We start from the raw sequence: 20,000 nt of genomic DNA on the forward strand, positions 1-20,000 counted from the left end.
GTGGAACGACCCCCTCGTTGGCCGGGCGGTCCCCCAAGCCGCAATCCACAGGCGCCAGCACGGGAGCGCCCATCCATCCGCGGCCTGGCACGGGACCGGGTGGAGGGCCGCACGCTCACAGGGGCTGGGGAGGGGGCGCGAGACGGGCCGCACCACCACCCCCTTACCCCAGCGCACACCGGGGCGACCCGCGGCCGGGGCACGCAGCGCACACACGCGGGCGCCCTTCACAGCTGGAACGCCGGCCCGGCCCGGCGTGACCCTCCCCCAGAGTTCAGAGGGGGAGGCGCGGACCACGTTAGGCGAAGAGTGGCACTCGGCCCCCACCGCGGGGGCCGGCGGACCGCTCCACCCCCACGGCAGGGGAGGAGGGAACTCTGCCCACGCACAACTGGCAGCCGCAGGGGCGGCGCCTGACGACGCGCAGAGAGGCGGCGGGCTGGGGGATCCGACAAACCCCAGAAGAGGACACGCCTCCATGATCGCTAGAGAAGACGCTTTCTCGCCGAAGGTGGATCGCCCCCGACCCCCGGTCGCCCCCGTAAGGGCCCTGGGCGGAGGCGTTCAGGCACGCCCCGGGGAGGTGTGGGGGGGTCTGCGGCATAGGGCAAAACACGCACGGTTGGCGACTCCTGAGCGTTCGCGGTCGGGGCCCCTGGTCCAAAAGCCACCTCACTTCGAGGGGGACACTCCCCCGTCGGTATGGGAGAGGGGTCACCGAGGCAGACCAGGCCGGTGGCAGAGGCCCCCCACGGGGCCGGCCGGCACCACGTCGCCGGCCCGGCCCCACCACGATCGCCCACACGACCGTGCAACCACCCCACCTCGGGCAGGGTGGGAAGAGCACAAGCCGTGCGCTCGCCTTTCGAAGTCCGCCACGCACACATCGTGGGGACGCCGAGACAACGCCCCCCGCCCGCCCACGCAGCGCAGGAGGATGCCTCTAGGCTTGCCCGCCTCGACCCCCCCCAACCCCAAGCACGCTGCTCGAGGGTGTACCCAACGCAGCAGACGCTGCAGCGGCGACCAGAGGGGGACGCCGGGAACGAGGACGACAACCACCGCTCGGTTTCGGGCACCTTGGAGAACAACCCGGTGCGCTCCGGGGGCACCACAAAAGGGCCACGCAGACCCAGCAGCCGCGCGCCAAACGGGGCGCGCGACCGGGCGGGCGGCACGGCCCCGCACCCGTCCGTCACGGGCAGGGGGGACCCCGGCCAGGCAACAGCCACACAGGGCGAGCGAGGGCTGCCCGCTGCGTCAAGAGGACTCACGACCCCCCGCCAACGCCACGAGGCCGAGGGCGGGGCGACCGCGGTCGGGCCGGATAGTCTCGCACCCGCGCCTCCCACGCACCGCCCACAGGCGGGGAAGGAGAGGTGAGGTGCCCGCGGGCAGAACGAGAAGAGCCGCCACCATTCACCACGAATGGACCGTCCCTCGCCTGGCACGCGGCTCAAGGCCCGGGAGAGCACGACGTCACCACATCGATCAGGCCCCGAGGACGGGGAGGGTTGGGGGAGGTCAGTCAGGCCGGCGAGGACAGCGATCCGAGGAGCCCGCTTCAGCCTCGCCAGCCCCGCCTCCCAAGCACAACCCAAAGACGAGGACCGCCTGACACGCAACGGCACAGAGCCAGCGGGGTAAGGGGGAAGGTTGCCGCAAACCTCCCCCCCCCCGGGTGCCGTCTCTCGAGGGGACAAGAGACCAACGCGAGAGGCGGGCACCACCGTCGGGACACTCCGACGCCCTAGAGCCGGCGCGCGGGCCCAGGCGGTCAGCTCAAAGGGAACAGGGCAGGGCGCTGGATCCCCACGAACCCAGAACCCTGTCCGCGTGCGGAGGCCCAACCCCTCCAGCGACAGTCGCCGAAGGACAGCGTGTCAGTACTAACCTGCAGGCGGAAGATGACGATATGAGGTGATCAAAAACACCGCGCAGGAAGACGGGGACCGAGCCACTTGAACACGCCTGCCCCCACGACACTCGACACGGCCACCTGTCCCCAGCACGTCCCCAGCGCCAGCAGACAAGGGGCACTCAGGGACATCTGGTCGGCCCCCGTGGCGTAGAGGGCCAGGGAGGCCCTCACCGTCCACGCGCGCCACCCAGGGCCCAGCACGGGGACTTGTGGAGGAGAAAACATCGGGACGGGACCGCCACGGCCCACGAGCGGCCGCGGGCCGACAGGGGTCGCCCTCGCCGGCCACCCAGGGCCACCCAGGGCCCGGTCCCCGGCCCCAGCACGGGGACTTGTGGAGGAGAAAACATCGGGACGGGACCGCCGCGGCCCACGAGCGCCCGCGGGCCGACAGGGGTCGCCCTCGCCGGCCACCCGCGCCACCCAGGGCCACCCAGGGCCCGGTCCCCGGCCCCAGCACGGGGACTTGTGGAGGAGAAAACATCGGGACGGGACCGCCGCGGCCCACGAGCGCCCGCGGGCCGACAGGGGTCGCCCTCGCCGGCCACCCGCGCCACCCAGGGCCCGGTCCGCGCCCCCAGAGTAGGACTCGGAAGAAGCCACGGACGACTGGGTGCCACTCACAGGGCTGTCCCTGCCTCCTGAGCGGGAACCAGGGAAAATGGGTAGGAAAGGCGAGGCCGAGGGAGAGGGACACGCATGCACGGGACGGCGGCCGGTCGCCGGACACCCTCCTCTCCCGCCCGCGTGTGCCGTCTCCTTCCTGTCCCCGCGGGGTGGGTCGGGTCTCCAAAGCGGCCACAGCGTGCTAGTCGACCTGCCCGGGCAGCCCCGCAAGCCGCCTGGCTGGCTGAGCCTGGAAGCGCGGCGACAACGTCCTCCCGCCACACAGCCCTGCAGGCCCAAGCTCTGCCTCCCAGATGTCCCAGCCGGCGTCCCGGCACGAACCAGATGGCCCCGCGAAGGCTGCTTGCTTCCCGGAACTCAGCCTCGCTCGCATCGGGGACTGTCCCCTGCTTTGCCTGCTGCACCGAAGATTCAGAGGACAAGAGACTTGTAGAAAAGCGGCCGCCAGGTGGAGCCCGACCACAACCGGCGCCAGCCACCAGAGGTCTGCTGCAAAACACGGGGCAACCCTCTGGAGCCCATCATTTCAGAGTCCAGAAGGTCCCCCGGGGGCATCAAACACAGTCCCCCTACTCCCCACGGAAGCCATCGAAAAATGACGGGTCAGTCTAGGGCCACGCCACCCTGAACGCGCCCAATCTCGTCTGATCTTGGAAGCTAAGCAGGCCCCGGCCTGGCTAGCACTGGGATCAAAGAAAGGATGGGTCGGCCCGACCACCGACATCGTCCACCCAAACCCGTCTCTGCACAGACCACAACATAGCCGAGAGACAGACAGGCAGAAACAGAAACAGAGAAAGGGAGAGAAAGGAAAAGAACAGAAAGAAAAGAGACGGAGAAACAGAGAGAGAAAGTCAGAAAGAAAAAAACAGTAAATAAGAAAAGACAGGAAGAGGGCACGGGGAAGAAAGAAAAAGGAAGGGAGGAAGGAGATAGGAAACACAGAAAGACAGAAGGAAAGAAGAAATAAGGAAAGAAAAGACAGGCAGAAAGAAAGAGAATGAGAAAAAGGGAGGAAGGATGGAAGCAGAAAGAAAGAAGAAAGAAAGAAAGACAGACAGACAGACAGACAGAAGGAGGGAAAGAAAGAAAAGAAAAAGAAAGGAAATTAAGAGAGAAAAAGAAAGAGCACGGAAAGATGGAAAGAGAAAAAGATAGAGAGAAGGAAGGAGAGAGAAAGTATAGAAAGAGACAGAAAGGAAGAAGGAAGGAGAGAGAAAGGAGAGAATGAGAAAGAAAGAAGGTAGGAAAGTAGAAAGGGGGAAGAAAGATGGAAAAAACAGAGATAGAAACACAGGATAACAGGAGAAAGGAAGAGAGGAAAGAAAAATGGAAAGAAATACGGAAGGAAGGAAGGCAGGCAGGCAGGAAGGAAGACAGGAAGACTGAAAGAAGGAAACAACAAAGAAGTAAAGAAAAGGCAGAAGGAGGAAGAGAAAGAAAGAAAGAAAGAAAGAAAGAAAGAAGGGGGGGGGAGAGATGATAGGATGAGAAAACCTTTCTGTCGTGGAATCATAAAACCCCTTCCTATCTTAGGATCATGAAACCCAGGGTGGAACTATGATACACTTCACATTCTCAGAGCACGCCGGCTGGTGAAACAAAGAAAGAAGTCGGGGACAAAGAGAACACATTCACGGGGCCTGGCCGGAGGCCAGGGTGGGGCGGCCCGAGGCTGTCGCCAGAGCCATCTCTGTGGCAGGACGTCGCAACACGCCTACCGGATTTTCCCATAACGCTCGCCCGCCGCCAGGTGACCCCCGTCATCCACCGATCCAAGTGTCAGCCTGGAAAGGACGGGCTCCCTCGTGGGGGAGGGAGCGTGGGGGCGGGAGTGGGTACACACTGGGTCGCAGGCCTCCTCCCGGCCCCTCTCGGACCACGTCTCTCAGCCCTCGGGCACACTCCCCACCACTAGTCGACCAGAGAGCCCCCGGGGGCGGGGGGCCGGAGGGGGGCGTCCACGGCAGGGAGAGAGGACAGGGACCCATCGGCCCGTGCTAGATGCCACGGGTGGAGGCAGGACCTGCTGAAGACACACGAACAGTACGGAGAGGTTCAGAGCGGGGCCTAGGCGCAGCCACTCACGATGATTGGACAGACAGTTGGACTATCTGTCACGGTGGACCGAAGCGCATGAAGTGGGCGCTCCCGGAAACGGCGTGTGTGTGTGTGTGTGTGTGTGTGTGTGCGCGCGTGCGCGTGCGCGTGCGCGTGTGCCTGTGTGTGGGAGGGAGAGAGAGAGAGAGAGAGAGATGGGAGAAGACGGTCGGTACATTCACTCACTCCTGTACCCGGGCCAGTCGTTTCTCCCGAAGGACAGAAATCCATAAAACACCCACGTCTAAAGAGTGTTTACACAGAGCTAACCCTAGGTCGAATCAGTCAGGAGTCGAGTGCGGGGAATCCTATGGTCCCAAACTGGGACTCCAGTCCCGGCCCCATAGCAAAAGGGGGTCATTTCTCAGAAAACGCACGCACACAGAAACGGGTAACGTTTATACAATTTTATACCGTGGTAGTGACTTCCTTCCCCGAGCCCGTGTTCTTAGGATCGGTCTCACTACATAGTACTTTTTTTTTTTTTTTTCTGAGCTTTATTTTATTTTATTTTATTTTACTGTCATTTCGTTAGAGATGATGGGGAGGGGTGGCGGGGGAGCAGGGCATAGTTCACTCACTGGAAGCCTCAAACTCCTGGGCTCCAGCGATCCTCCTTCCTCAGCCTCCCAAATCGCTGGGACTACAGGCGTGTGCCACCATGCCCGGCTAATTTTTTTCTATTTTTGGTAGAGACGGGGGTCTTGCTTTTGCCGAGGCAGGTCTCGAACTCCTGACCTCAAGCGGTCGGTCCTCCTCCCCGCCTTGGCCTAGGATTACAGGCGTGAGTCACCAAGCCTGGCCTGGATCGGTTTTTAATAGGTAAGGTCTACGAGACATCCCAGTCCAAACATCGATTCGGTGGGTCTCTACAGGATTCCGGGCGGAGATCCGATCTGGGGTTTACAACGTGGAGAATTAAGGCCTGGCTAGCAAAGAGCCCAGTGACTGAAGAGGGACGATGCTCGTCAGTCGTACAGAGCCTGAAAAGATGCAACACGGGGAAACGTTTCCAGGTTCCTCTCAGAAGAGGATGTCAGATGAGATGCCGAAACGAAAAGAATGGGTTCAAGCCAAAAGGAAAAATAGATAAATAAGTCAATAAATAAAACTACGGGAGACAGCCAGGAGACACTGTTTCCTCAGAAATGGCTAGGAAGCCTCCCAGGATAACCTGGATAGCAGCATATGTTCCTCCTCCTCCTCCGGCTCCCTCTCTTGTGTTCGTGTTTGTTTTCTGTAAACGCCAAGATGGGGCAGGGGTGGGGGACACCACGCCGGGTGGGCGAGCAGATCACCCTTCCCACCACAGGAGGGAGCACACACACACACACCCACCCACCCACCCCGGGTCATCACTCTGTAGTTCCGCGTGAGTGAGGTGAGGCCCGGAACGGTGCTAGTAGCTTTCCAAGTGGTCAAAAAGAATGCACAATAACTGGACCGAGGCCTGTCTGGACGCTGTAAAGGCCCACTTGAAAACTTATGCTTGCTCGCTAGGTGACCGATGTCCGCTTGACCTATGTCTGTAATTGGAAATACGTACCTTGCGGAGATAAAACAAAGCAATTAACTTGTAACTAAGTGTTTAAACTTTCCAGCTGCCTGTCGTAAAATTGATTGTGCTTGCTTAACGCCTGAAAGAATGTTCCTTAATTGGAGCTATCTGTTTCTGTAAACCTGCTCGCTTAAAGACTGTAACCGAAACGAAACGGGGGCCCGAGGCTGGTCCCGGACCACACAGCTGCGGAGTAGGTGGTATAGTGTTGTTTCAACCGCCGTGCCTAAAGTCACGGAGCTCTAGCTTAGGATAGTCTGAAACCTTCCTGCTTTTTTCGGCTCGGGGCCATTCTCTGTACCTGTACCCTAACAGGGCAGGGGGTGGTCGCTGGCCAGCTAATATGGACTCATGACTTGGCTCAATTCGGTCTCTAGGTTGTCCTGTCTCGCACTCCGTACTATAACAGATGCCATACCGGTTCAACCCAGCTCTGAAGGAAAGAAATGCCGAGCGTTCCACTAGCCGGAGGAAGGCAAAACGCACCTCTGCCTTCCTCTGAGGGCACGTCTGAGTGAACGGGTCGTTCTCCCTGCCCGTCACCCCAAGCCCCTCATCCCGGACCCCACCACACCCGGCCTTGACCTCCTCGGCCCTGCCCACCAGGCCCCATCATGGCCTCTGGAGCCTGGGCTCTCTCTCTCTCCAGGCACTGGCACTGCCCCCCGCCCCCACCCCGGGACCTGAGATCCAGGGCCTCTGTCTCCCAGGCCTCCCAGCTGTCTTGACTTGCGGACTCAGTGCCTGCTCTGCCAAGAGAGACCTCTTGCTGCGGGGTGGCTCTCAGTGGCTGCATCTCAGCGGTCTAACGTGTCCCCCACCATCCACGTGGCCGCCGGCGTCAGGCTTCGGTGCCGTAGTGCCACCCTGCCTCCCTTCCGGGGGAATCCCACGCTGCCTCAGGCCCATTATGACCTGGAAGAGGCTGCACCTGTGGGGTCTGCCCATTTCCACTACCCCCCCCCCACACACACGTCACCCCCCGGCCCCCCCATAGGGGTTAGGAAGAAGGCAACACTTTCTGGTACAAGGGTTGAACTGAAGGGGCGAGTGAGTGGCCACCTGGCAGGGGCATCGCAACAGATGGCTGAAGAAGTCAGCCGCCGAGTGCAGAAATGTCACGGAACTTGGGGTGCCACTGCCTTGCTGAGATAGGGCCAGGGCAGGCTTTAAAAGGCTAAAATTCTCCCTGCCTTTGGTACGTTAATACAGAACCCATGGTCCTTTCTAATTTTTGATTCCCGGAGAGGCAGGAAGTATTCCAAATGGCCACGCCATGGCTTTTCTAAATTGCCCACAAGGCCTTCTCCGACCCAGCGGGTCAGGGGTTTGCTTTGGTGTTACATCGTGGTAAAAGAGACATCCCACAGCAGTGACCATGTCCATCGACTCCGTCGGCGCTCTCAGGCTCGTAGTCCCACTTTTCAGACAAGCCTGGATGGCCACTCCGTGTCACTCTTTGCCAAATGCCAGCCACTCTCCTCCCCGCCCCGCATCCCCCATTTGGCCACCACAACTCTTCATCCCCAGGCGCCCTCCAGTAAAGTGTGCTCCTGTCTGTACACCTACTCCGTTGGGGGCGGGGGGGGGGGGGAGGTGGCACAAGAGGTGGCTGGTGGCCGGAGCAGGCCCGCCACCTTGAGTGTGTGGAACAGCGCTGAGGATTTCCTAAGGGAAGAAAGAGGGTGGGGAGAGCGAGAGAGCATCTCCTCCTCGTGAACCTCACAGATGATTGAGGACAAACAGGCCTGCACGGGGAGGGTGCCGAGTCTGCACCAGAGAAAATGGCTTTGTGGGGGGGTGGGAGGGGAAGAGGGCAGAAAGATTTTCTGTCTTTTTAAAACTTCCCCCAGGCTTTTGGGAACTTGCAGCCCGGCCTGCATCCCTGAGGCACGTTAACTCTTTGGTTATAACTCCAGGTGGCCCCCAGGGTGGGCGGCCCACAGAGTTCAAGGGCTTTCTTCTCAGCAGAGACGGGACCTTTAGAACAGCTAACTGCAGTAATTGCCTGAAGCTGAGAACCAACCCTCCTTCCTTTAAAACCTCTGTATTTCTGCCTAGGCCTATGTTCACGAAATTTGGGGGTTTGAGACTGAGAAGCTCTACCCTATTTATTTCCTCCTTTGTCAGCAAAGTAGACTCTCTGTTTTCTTACTCCTCATACCGCTTGTCCTCGTTATTCGGCCTCGTGGACAAGCAGCTGAGCTTTCGGTCACAAGTCCACACCCCAGGGTGGAGGGGTCCAATCCACCCCTGTCCAGACCTGGGCCCTTCCTGCCTCCCTCTCGAGACGATCTGTTTGGCAGCCCAGCCGCCTTGGACTGGGCCACAAGGAGGACACAAAGTAAAGACCCAGCCCCCCCGCCCCCCCCCCACACACGGTAGTGGCGGTGGGTGGCAGTTCTCCAAGGGTTTGGGGCTTTTCCTGAGGCAGGAGACGGAGGGGACTGATTTCTTTAGAGCTCCGTCCCCTCGTGGGTGGCAGTTCTCCAAGGGTTTGGGGCTTTTCCTGAGGCAGGAGACGGAGGGGACTGATTTCTTTAGAGCTCCGTCCCCTCCCCCATGCGGTGTGCCGCCTGGAAGCGGCAGCTCGCGGGGCGGGGTCGGGGCTGAAAGCGGCTCCGCCCGAGAGAAGCCCGAGGCGGCTACGTGCAAGCGCGCATGCACAGTCAGCGCAGTGAGTGGGGGAGGGGTGGAAACCGGCGGAAGGGCTCCGCCGGGGGCCCGGCCATCTGTGCGGCCAGGCTAGGGGTTTCCCTCTTGGGCCGGGAGCTCGTACCCCGCCCCCAGCCCGCAGGCAATCCCGAGGGGCAGAAGCACGACTTGCTGGGCACCTCCTCGGGCGAAGCGGTCGCGGTGGCTGGGTTACGTGGGGCCCAGACGAGTCTCTGGTTCTGGGAGCGGCACCTCCCCCACGCGCCTCTCCTCTTGGGCCTTCACCCTCCCCCCCCCCCCCCCGCTCCGGCCCCAGGGGAGGGGAGGAGTGGGGGGCAGGGAGACGACCTCAGGGAGGAGCCAGACCAACTGAATGAAAGCTTTTCATGAACTCGTGTGCCTTTCCCAGGGAAACACCATTTCTGGAGTCTATGAACTAAAATAAAATCTTAAGCCGCCCCCCGCCCGCCACCGCCAGCTGACCCGTCCCGTGGTTGGCCCAGGGAACCCTAGAAAAACCCTTAAACCTGAGCTGCTGCCCCGCAAGGACAGGGGAAGTCAGACACTCCTCCCTGATGGAGTCAGATTTTATAACAATGAGATACTGAATGTCCGACGGGCCTAAGGCCAGGCAAGACAAAGCTTAACGCATATCTAGCAGGCCAACCGTTTACTGAACTACAGGGCACTTGAGTTTTGGGTAAACTGTCCAGTGGCTTGTCTGTGATTAGCAGACCTCCTTACCTTAACTGAAAACATGATGCAAAGCCTTTAGGCAGAGGTTCATTTATGTCATCAATTGCAAATCAAAGAATCTTTAAACCCAGCTGTAAACCTGTAAACACCGCACCCTCCCTCCCCCGCCCCCCCCAACTGCCAGATGTCCTGCCTTTTCAGCCCAGACCAATGTACCCCTTCCATGTTTTGATTTGTGATTTTACATGTAATTCCTGTCTCCCTAAAATGTATGAAGCCAAACTGTAACCCACCCCACCACAATGGGTCCGCTTGCTCAAGGCTTCTTGGGCGTAGCTCTCTGGGCCATGATCACGGCCGTTGGGCTCAGAATAAAACTCTTTAAATTATTTTGCAGTGATTTGGGGTTCTTTTCCATGGACGAGTCAATCGTGTTCACATTATTTTAGCCTTGGGAGCTTTTTCTTTTCTATTATGTCTGATCCTGATCGCTAGCCAGGTATTCATTCATATTTTTGGTTGGTGGTGGTGCTCAAGCTCGTCTTTGTACATCCCAAATTGGCGTAAGCCACCGTGAATATGTTTTACACCTTCCAAGAGCTAGCGCTTATTGCCGTATCATAACCAGGGCTCGCAGCAATTTTTCTTTTTTTTTTTTTTAAAGCTGCTTCCACTTTCCACCTAGGTATACATACGAGTATACCCTTTAAATGAATGCTTGCATCGAGGAACCAGGAAGTGGTTTTTGTTGTTGTTGCTGTTGTTGTTTTCCCCCAGTCATTTATCTGCTCCTCAACCCTCATTATTTATCACACACACACACACACACACACACACACACCCCATCTCTGTAGAAAAGCTCACGGAGATTGTTCATCCACCGCGTGCTTTCTGTTGACAGTATCTGAGACGATAAGGAGCACCATGCATTCTGTTCTAAGAGAAAAATTGCATATATCAGTATGATTATATTTTACTTCTTGTGTGAATTTAGTGGATCTCATAAAAGCTGATCTTGGTTTTCACAGCAGAGAAAAGTGGGCTTCTGTTTTGGTTTTGTTTTTGTTTTTCTGGAGGGGTGGTGTCTTCACATAAGTGATCATCTTTACAAGTATGCTATATCCGAGAAATTTCAGAAAGCTGCAAAGAGTGACTTGTTGACAATGCTTGCATTGAATGATGTATCTGAATCTGTGAATCGAAGGGGTCAGCATCTGACCAGAAAGCACTGTTAGAGGAAGAGGGGTTTCGGGTCTTTTCCTAAATTGTATCTGCCTAAGGCGGAAAATATTTCTGTTTCCCTATGACATGGTATTTTCCTCACAAGCAGTGTTAATGGCTCCATATGTCTCTAGACTGGCTGCAGAGCAGAGACTCCATGGTCTCCACTACTTGACTCTGTCTGTCCAAGAATGGCCTCCACAGCTCTCCTCTGTGAGATATCCACTCTCAGAGGTGGCACGGTATGGTGGGTAGGGGGATATGCTGGATTTTGAAAACTCAGAGTTTGAACCCCAGTGCTTTATTTCTTAGCAACATGAACTTTGTCAGATCACATCACCCTGCTGAAGCCCAGTCACCTAAAGGGTAGAAAATGCAATGGATAGATTGACGCTTCTCTTCTCTTCTCCTCTCTTCTTTCTCTCTTTCTTTCTTTCCTTGTGTCTTCCTGTCTCTCTCTCTCTCTCTCTCTCTCTCTCTCTCTTTCTTTTTGTCTCTTTCTTTTTTTTCTTTTGACGGGCCCTCACTCTGTTTCCCAGACTAAAGTGCAGTAGCATCATCATAGATCACTGCAACTTCAAACTCCTGGCCTCAAGCGATCCTTTCCCCCTAGGCTTCCCAAAGTGCTAGGATGCAGTTTTATTTTTATCTGTGACACCATGGGAGGAAATATCTTTTAGGGTCATAGGGTCAGAAATTTAGATCTCTTCTTTGAACTCATGGTAGCGGCTAACTGGGATTTTCAGTGTGTAAACGTAAGCCACTTGTAATTTCACCAGTACTCCCGTTACTTGTCATCTATTCAGGAGGTGAACTCTTCTTCCCCTACCATCTACTGTTCAAACGCGTTGGCCACAAGGATAATTTGAATATCAGATTCAGAGCACAAATAATTAAGGTCCTGTAGCGTTAATAAGTAAAAGGGGCCACACACAAACCTGTGGAAGTCTGTGTCCCTTCCAGTTTTTTATTTTGTTTGTTTGTTTGTTTGTTTTTGGGTTCCCCCCCCCCCCCGAGACTGAGTCTCACTCTGTTGCCCGGGCTAGAGTGAGTGCCGTGGCGTCAGCCTAGCTCACAGCAACCTCAAACTCCTGGGCTCAGTCGATCCTCCTGCCTCAGGCTCCCCAGGAGCTGGGACCACAGGCATGTGCCACCATGCCCGGCTAATTTTTTTCTATATATTTTTAGTTGTCTGGACAATTTCTTTCTATATTTTTAGTAGAGACGGGGGCGGGGGGTCTCACTCTCGCTCGGGCTGGTCTCGAACTCCTGACTTTGAGCGATCCTCCCGCCTCGGCCTCCCAGAGTGCTAAGTTTACAGGCCTGAGCCAACGCGTCCGGCCTGTGTCCATTCTTTAATGTTGTGTGTTGCTCAGTTATGAAAAGGCAAGGGAACATAAAATCCGAGTTTTAGGGATGACTTATAGGCTCAGTATTCTTTTTTTTTTTTTTTTTTTTTTTGCCTCCTCTAAGCCTATGTGAATATCAAGGAGGGTAAAAAATTCAGTGTTCTCAGTTCAGTGCCCAACCAACCTCTGTTTCCAGAGTAAAAATTGAGCATCCTATTACACCTTTATTTCCCTTTGGTATGCTAAGGCCCAACTCGGCAGAGAGGTCACTGTTTATTCTCTTGGCTAAGATCACATGTGCCATAGTCTGTCTGCTTTGTCTCCTTTAGGGGTAATCATCCAATCTTACCCGGGCCCCTCACATCCTCGTGACAATAGGCCTCCTTGGTTTACTGAAATAGAAAAGACCGGCTCATCAGCAATGTTTGATCGGTTGCTTCAGAAACAAATGTTGTTCTGCTTTCTTTACTATGTTTGTTTTTTTTTTTTTTTTTTTTTCCTTCTTTCTTCCGTCAGACCCAATCCGATATAGGTGGGAGAGAAGGTAACCGGAGCCTCTTGAAAAACCGAAGTGAACCAAAGCGAGCTCACAGATTCAGATAGAAATCAGGAGGAAGAAAAATTGAGAGATAACATGGATTTTCTGTCTAGCGGGTGTTCTCACACTTCAATTTTACCAGAAGCGTTAGGTAGGATGACGATGACGATAATTGTGACAAACACTATTCTCATTGGACAGATAAGGAGGCAGGCTCAGAGTGACGAGTAACCTGGGCCTAAATAGATCGCTAAGAAGCATCATAGTGTGTTCCTTGGTTACGCTGTTTTGTGAAGCTCAAAAAGTTTGGGGTGCGCGTGCGTCCATGTGCGTACGCAATCATAGGTGTTCTAGTAAAACGGATATGAGGTAGGATTTCCCATACCTTCAATGATTTCATGTCCTGCAGGAACATAATGTTCCGGGATCAGGTTTTTATTCTGCCTTCTGTGCCACATGCTCAACATGCCTGTGACTTTACAGCCGAGACTTGCTCAGGGGGAGCCCATTCTCATCTTCTGGGAGGTTCTGCTAATCTTTAAAAGACAAGGACATAGGAAGATGATCCTATAACAACGACTGTGACCACGATTAAAGGCTTACTGTTTACCACGCGTGCTTCTGCGGGCTTTGCCTGCATTTGCTTTTTCACTCTGCCCAATATCCCTGTGGGGTAGGCACCATGATTTCTGCATTTGCAGATGAAGAGGCTGAGGCTCAAGAGGATTTATGACTCGCCAAGTTACCAAACACGGAGTGTCGTCCAGGTAGCCAGTCCAGGCCCCCCGGCTCTGCAGCCACTCTGCAATGCTGATTCTGAGCCTGACCGTTTCATCACTGGTGGCTCCCTGAGAACCTTGACTCGGCCCCCTTCCTCAGTTCACTTGGGAAACATATTCATGTGTGTGTATTTCTCTCCTTCCCTCTCCCACCCCCCCTCTCTGTTTTAGTTTTTATTATTTTGAAAAGTGCATAGAACGATAAAAACTTTAAAAGTAGGAAAAAGCTTACGGAACACATAAGGACACAGAGAAAGAAAATATCTGTGTACAACAGTGCAACGCATTTGTGTTTTAAGTCGTGGTGTTGCCAAAGAGTCCAAAAGTTTAAAAGAAAGAAAAACAAACAAACAAACAAACAAACAAACAGACAGACAAAAAAAAAAAACCAAACCACCATGGAAAAGTTTATGAAGTGAAAACACTTACAGTAAGCTAAGGTTAATGTATTATTGAAGAAAGAAATTTCTAAAGGTAAATGTCGTGCGGCCTAAGTGTCCAGGGTTTATGAAAACCTACAGTAAGTAATGTCCTAGGCCTTCACATTCACTCACCACTCACCGCCAACTCACAGACTCACCCAGAGCAACCTCCCGCCCGCCCTGCAAGCTCCATTCACCGTAAGTGCCCTGGCCTGGGTGTCCCACTGCACAGAAACCTATTAGACTGCATTTCTTCCCATTACTATCAGTAGTTGTACATTTCTTAGGACTGTAGGCCTACGATACACCTCCAGGCATAGTTAGGGGTTGGGAAGAGGAGGGAAGAGGCCATTCTTCATTTATTAATTGGGTAGCATGGGGACAGGGGAGGCAGTTTCCTCCTTCTCCTCCTCGGCCCCCTTCTCTCTTGTTTCGCTTCTCCCTCTCTTGTTTTTCTTTATTCCTCTCCCAGTTCCCCCTTCCATCGTCTCGATGGATTTGGATGAGACGTAGACATTTTCTACGTCAGGCCTTAATCATACCGAGGGAGCAGGAGAAAAGTAAGCCGCCTACCATGACACAATGGAATGGAAGTTTGTCAGCCATTGACTGCTGTGGCATTCCGACATTTAGTGTCTTCAGGACATTCTATATTTCTGCTATCCCACTAGAATATATCGCCTCGATCACTACTGTGTGGCCACATCCCAGCTGTTTCGTGAGCCACCCTCAATGTTCGTGACAATGTAGTGTGGGGACTCCCTCCGTCTGGTGCCTTAAACTCGCACATTTGGGGTTTTGTATCAGGATAGCAAAGCGATCGCCTTTAAATAACCTGGCTGGCCATGGTGGCTCATGCCCGTGATCCCCGCAACTTGGGAGGCAGAGACGGGAGCGTGACTTGAGCCCAGCAGCTGGAGACCAGCCTGGGTAACACGATGAGACCTCATCTCTACCAACAAAAAAAAAAAAAAAAAAAAAAAGAAAAAAGAAAAATTATGGCGGGTGTGGCAGCATTTGCCTATAGTCCCAGCTACTCAGAAGGCTGAGGCAGAGAGGATCACTTAAGCCCTGGATTTGGAGCTTGCTGTGAGCTACAATCAGGCCAAGGCGGCCTGGGAGAGGACAGAGTGAAAGAAATCCTGTCTCAAAAAAAAAAAAAAAAAAAAAAAAAAAGAAAGAAAGAAAAGAAAAGAAAAGAAAGAAAACAAGACCGATAACACAACACAACTTAGAAGACTTGGTGTTACCGAAAGCTCGGCCACCTGCCCACGAGGCCGAATAACGAGGACAAGCTGTTTGAGGAGGAAGGAAAGAGAGAGTCTATTTTGCCGGTAAAGGAGAAAATAGGGTAGACCTTCCCATCTCAAGCCTCCGAATTTCCCCGAACACAGGGCTAGGCAGAAATACAGAGCTTTTAATGAGGGGGGGAGGGGTTCTCAGCTTTAGCGATGATTGTGGTTAATTATTTCAATCGTCCAGGCTCTGCCAAAAACAAAGCCTGTGAACTCTGCCGGCCGCCCACCTGGGGGGGGGCGGGGCAGGGGACCACTTGGGAGTTTTAAGAAAAGATTTAACCTGCCTTGGGGACATAGGCCAGACTACAAGCTCCCAAAAGTGGTGGTGGTGGTGGTGGTGGTGGTGATGGGGAGCGTAAAACGACAGAACGTCTTTCTGTCCTTTATTGGTTTCTCCTTTTTCCCCCCTAGGTGCCAAAAGACCTGAGACTGATGCCGAAAAGAAATAGGTACAGGCGCCCACGTGCACACACAAAGATATACGATCGAATACATCGTGTTGACAGTGGGGGAAACTGGAAGATGATGGGGAAGTATCACGAGCAACTTTGTATTTCTTCCAGGACAGGAAAATGGACACGAAGAGAAAAATTCATCGTTCTCGGCGTAGGATAAAAAGCCACATCTTGTTATATAATATAATTCATTCTGTGATTTAAGTTTTTATACGACATGATATTCGATAAGCCTAAAAAACAAGATAAAAGAGAAACAAACAAAAGGGAAAAAATAAAAATAAAAAAGACGACGGGCAGAGGCCTACGGTCCCGGGAGGAGGCAGAGAGCGGGAGGAGGGGCGCCTCCCGCAGACAACAGGGCGGGTGGGCGGAGACCCGCTAGAGGCTAGGGCTGCCCCGGGCGGGCCCAGAGCTGCGGGCCCGGGAAGAAGAGGGTGGGACCGTCCGGACCGTGCTCTCCTCCCCGCCCTCCACACCTCCCGGGAGTCAGCTCTTAAACTCCCAACGTCACCTGACTTTCCAGATCCCGAGGTCTGATCAAAGTGGCCGCAAGGTGACACCCAGCAACCGCTGCCGGTGTCATCCTGAAAAGAACGGACCCTATGACTGACGGGGGTGGGGCGGGGTGGGGGTGGGGCGCACAGTGGGTGGCCCGGCCAGCTCCCCTTCCGCCTCGGAGCGGATCGGATCATCTGGAACTTTATCCAGAGAGGAGAGAGTGCCCCTGGGTGTGTGCTAGAAGCCGGAGGGTTGGGGCAGGGACCTACCCAAGAGAGAAGTAGAGTACAGGGAGTTTCAGAGTTGACCCACTCACGATCTCGCCCTGGTCAATACAAGAGTGGCAATATCTGTCACCGTGGAATGAACACTTGGTACCGAAGACCTTTGTCTATGCTGGCCCCCCTATGCCTAGGGGGGGCATGTGGCCAGAATCTGACATCCTAAACGTCTTCGTAGAAAGAATTTGGGGGCGGGGGTGGGGGAGAGAGACAGAAATAGAAAAGAAAGGGGGAAAGAAATGGCTGCCACAAAACTATCAGAACAGATAAGCGACCGATAGGGCCTATCTGGTTAAGTTCTTTCCCTACCCAGAGAACGGTGGACACAGAGAGTCAGGGATAGAATTTCACGCTCGGCACTGTCTCTCGTGGCAGCGGGAAGGTGGAGGGTGGCTGAGGGTTCTATGCTCCTTTATCACACACCGTCAGGTAGGTCAGGTAAAATTGAGGACAGATTTCCAGTGTTTCGAGAAAGGAAGAGCACTCGTGCAGGCCATCTATCTGTACGTGGGAGAGTGTCCCCGAAAAGTGGCTTTCAGTGCCGGGATGTGCCTAGGCCAAGAAGGTTACACGATCCTGAGTGAGAATGGTCCGTCCCATAGAGTCAGTCGGTAGGAGGCCACCGGTCGAGACGGAACTGCCCCCCCTCCCACCCGCCCCCGCCCCACAGAGCAGACAGACTCAGAATGGAGTCACTCGGTGCCAGTGCCCTGCCCGGGTGCCCCATCATTCAACCGAACTGGGAAACAGGTGGGCTTTCCGACCCTCGGGAGGGAGCTTCACGGCGGGCGGACAGATCAGAAGGGGCCCGGCTCCCTTGAGCGGGCAGGCTGGGGACGGTCGGTGGGGTCTCTTGACAGGAGGCACCACGGAACCCTTGAGGCAATGTCGGGGGGCACCTATGTTGCGGTCCAAAGCTAGCGTCTGAGAAGTCGTCCCGAAAGCATGATGGCGTCAACAAGTCCCCTCCGTTCAAGAAACGAGATTCATTTCTAGAGGAGGGCCACCCACGCGGGAGAACCGTAGGCTTCCTGTGGACATTCTCTTCAAAAGGCAATTCACTCAGCGGAGTGAAAATCGGAAAAATCGCTGTCCTCTGACGCAGCTGCAGAGAAAAGATGGCACCAAAATCAATGAAACACACACATACACACACAAACACACCTCCTCCCATCTGAACGAGCACTCCGGACGGTCACATAGGGAGAGCGACGGGCTCTCTTCCCACCCTGTGGTTCTCTACCTTTCGTTGCGGTTTTTTCCCTCAGTGGATAGAGGAGGAGACACAGGGGGCTCAGCCGGCATGCGAGTGGGTTTATCATCCTCTGTGAGTATCAACACGCGACACCACCTAAGTGAAGGAACACACCGGTGTTTCATGTCATGTGGCTCAATGCCTGGCAGATACGAGCCTTTGCAGGCCTCCTCGTGATCGACAGGACGTCGCCTTGGACACGGACACATCTTGTCCCTCCCTCCCGAGGCGATAGGCGGTTCCGTACCTCCTCGGGGCCAGGGCACAGTCTGCCTAGGCACCTACAACACGTGTGGCAACAGCCTCGATGGCTCTGCCATGAGAACGAACTCCCGTGGCACGGGGGTGGGGCGAGGGGGGGGGGGTCGGGTGCTGAAGAATTCAGCTGAGTGAAGGAATGCCACGGGATTCAGAGTGCCATCGGTGGGCTGAGAGGCGAGCAGGGCGGGCTTTGAAAGGGTAACATTCTCCCTGCCTTCCGTCTGTCTGTGAATACAGAACGTACACGCCAGGCGGGGTGGCTCACGCCTGTAATCCTAGCACTCTGGGAGGTAGAGGCGGGTGGATCGCTCAAGGTCGGGAGTTCGAGACCAGCCTGAGCAAGAGCGAGACCCCCATCTCTACTAAAAATAGAAAGAAACTATATATCTAAAAATATATACAGAAACAGTATCTAAAAATATATACAGAAAAATATTAGCCGGGCACGGTGGCGCATGCCTGTAGTCCCAGGTACTCGGGAGGCTGGGGCAGTAGGATCGCTTGAGCCCAGGAGTTTGAGGTTGCTGTGAGCTAGGCTGACGCCACGGCACTCTAGTCTGGGCAACAGAGTGAGACTCTGTTTAAAAAAAAAAAAAAAAAAAATATATATATATATATATATATATATACACACACACACACACACACACACACGTATATCCAATTAGCTGGGCATGCTGGCACATGCCTGTAATCCCAGCTACTCGGGAGGCTGAGGCAGTCTGATCGCTTGAGCCCAGGAGTTTGAGATTGCTGTGAGCTAGGCTGACGCCATGGCACTCTAGCCAGGGCAACAGAACGAGAGACTCTGTCAGAAAGAAAAGAAGAGCGAGAGCGAGAGAGCGAGAGAAAGAAAGAAAGGAAGGGAGAGAAAGGAAAGAGAAGGAAGGGGGGGAGAGAGAGAGAGAGAGAGAGAGAGAGAGAGAGGAGAAAACTATTAAAAAATTCGGGACCAGATCCATCGGTCGGTACTCAGAAGCGTGACGATCGGGTGTTCCCGAGCACGTGTGAGATGTGTCTTCTCCCTGACGCCGCGTTTCCTCCACACACACATCACCCATCTGCCGTGGAAAAAAAGCAACAAAAAGAGAGAAAGAGATTAAGAAGGGAAAATGGAAACAGGGCAAAAGAGGAAGAAAGAAAGAAATTTCGAAAAAAAGAGACCAAAGTCACAGCGAGAAGGAAGAATACTGAGCCCAGAGCGACACCTAGTGACCACACCGTCACAAGCACCTAGGGCCCCAATTCGCCAGAGACATCTGGTGGACCCCAGAGCAACATGTGGTCGACCCGGGGCCATGGCGTCTGCAGCCTATTCCCAGGCGGGCACACGAGCCCGGGGAAACTCATTCTCAGCGCGGGGAGGAGGGGAGGGGAAATAATAGCAAAGTCACACCAGATCCCTTTCTAGTTCATAAACGTGTTGATTGCGTGTTCACGAGCACGTGTGAGAAGGGCCTCCTGGTGTGTCGGCACGTCACCCGCGTGACGTGAAACCATGAATCCGGGGGGGGGGGGGAGCGGAAAGGCGCGCAGGAAAAGGCAAAGAGAGAATAGATAAAATGAAAGGACCAAAAAGAAAGTCACACAGCAGGGTAGGGGAGTGAGAGCAAGTCGAGAGACTGCAGACAGAAACTCCGAGAGGAGAGGAATGCTCCGGAGCGCCCCTCGCCCCGCGCGAGAAGAATACCGATCGCAGGGTGACCCCTAGGGGCAGCGAGGCCAGAGAGACCAAATCCGTCCCGAAGCCTCCCTGTCAGGATGACAACCACAGACCAGACATCTGGTCAACCACCCAAGGACCAGACATCTGGTCAACCAGCGAACCCATGCGGAGGCCGCATGCAGCAGCGACATCTGTTCGACCACTCAGGGTGCTCCCTGCCGGGAGGGTGTGTCTCTATGTGTGTGTGTCCGGGGGGGGGGGAGATTGCGATGAAAGTCACGCCAGGTCCCGGGATAGTTCGTGAGCGTGATAATTGCGTGTGTGTGGAGAAAAAACGGGGCGGGGCGATAGGGAGTAAAGAAAGGAGGAGCGGGCGAGCGGAGGGGTGGGGAAGGAGAGGGAGTCGAGAAGCCCGCA

General features: G+C 54.8%; 1 pseudogene; it reads left to right on the plus strand.

The window, feature by feature from the left end:
- The first annotated feature begins 19,316 nt into the window (after positions 1–19,316).
- LOC138379419 (small nucleolar RNA U13) lies at positions 19,317–19,408 on the plus strand (annotated as a pseudogene).
- Positions 19,409–20,000: the final 592 nt, after the last annotated feature.

This window comes from Eulemur rufifrons, unplaced genomic scaffold (assembly GCF_041146395.1).
Source record: "Eulemur rufifrons isolate Redbay unplaced genomic scaffold, OSU_ERuf_1 scaffold_33, whole genome shotgun sequence".
NCBI lineage: Eukaryota > Metazoa > Chordata > Mammalia > Primates > Lemuridae > Eulemur > Eulemur rufifrons.